We start from the raw sequence: 1,179 nt of genomic DNA, 5'->3' as shown, positions 1-1,179 counted from the left end.
TGCTCTGGGCTGTGGTGGAGCCGGGCCCAGAACTGAGAAGATGAAGCCTGCGGAACTTCCACTGGCCTCAGTAACCTCACTCCTTACTTTGAGGATGTCTTTTTTCAATTGAGAAGGAATAAACCCAGGAGGGGAAAAACTGGATTTCAAAAAGGAGTCAGATAAAAGAAGGATGGTGGGAAAGAGAAAGAGAACCTGAGTCCTTCAAGTCAGAGGATACAAGTATAAGCCCTGACATTACCAGCATTTGTGTATACAAATTGTCCCATTCACTTTAAGGGGGCTGATCACATAGTAACAGCAAGCAGAAGAGAACAACTTGGATTATCCAGTTCTGCAAGCAAGAGGTGAACAGCCGCCGCCTAACCGTGCATACACTCCCAGCCTACCAAATGAAACCCAGGGCCTGCTGATCCTGCCAGTCTTGGCACCCTGCATGAAAAAAATGTATCTCTTCTTTGACTGAAGGTCTCACTTATCTTCAGTAATTCTCAGCTAAAGATGAGTGAATTCTCTAACTGAGTGCCTGCTGTGCTTGAATAAAGGAGAAATGCTGCCACTCGGTAATAAGGAAGGATGCTTAGAGAAAGGAAAGGAATAGGCATGCCTGACTCGCTAGGCACAAGAAAGGCACTGGTACTGGTCCAAAAGGTAAAAACACGGTGAAGTTAGTGCCAACCAAAAAAACAGAGCAGCACACAGGAGGCACCAAGAGGCTTAAACTGTGTATTTGGAAGTTATTTCTTGCTGAGATTGACTTCTGCTTCCTATGTCTAATAGTTTATTTCTTTCTTCAGACTCCATTCAGTGAGTGTTAAAGAGTTCTTGGCATTGTAGGCTTTCTCTTCAGGATATCTGGCAAACTGAAAATATAATGAAGCAGCAGCTGAGGACCCCAGCAGGTTCTCCCCTGTCAGAGGTCCCACACCTGTGAAGTCAACCAGCAAAGGATCCAAGCATGCGCTATGTAACATGCACAGGCTACAATACACGATACTCTTAATATTGCATACCTTGCAACCTCGCAAAGGTGACTTTTCGAAGTTGGCATCAGGATTGCTTGAAAACAGCCAAAAAGCTACAATATCACAAGGGAAGCAAAAGCTCACCACTACGGATGTCCCTATGCAGCTAAAGCTTATGCTAAAGGAGGTAAACCCATTGTGCAGCTCCACAGAG

The sequence above is a fragment of the Charadrius vociferus genome, unplaced genomic scaffold (assembly GCF_000708025.1).
Source record: "Charadrius vociferus isolate BGI_N301 unplaced genomic scaffold, ASM70802v2 scaffold435, whole genome shotgun sequence".
In the NCBI taxonomy this organism is placed as follows: domain Eukaryota; kingdom Metazoa; phylum Chordata; class Aves; order Charadriiformes; family Charadriidae; genus Charadrius; species Charadrius vociferus.
The sequence above is the reverse complement of the archived record's forward strand: the minus strand, read 5'-3'. Positions refer to the sequence as shown.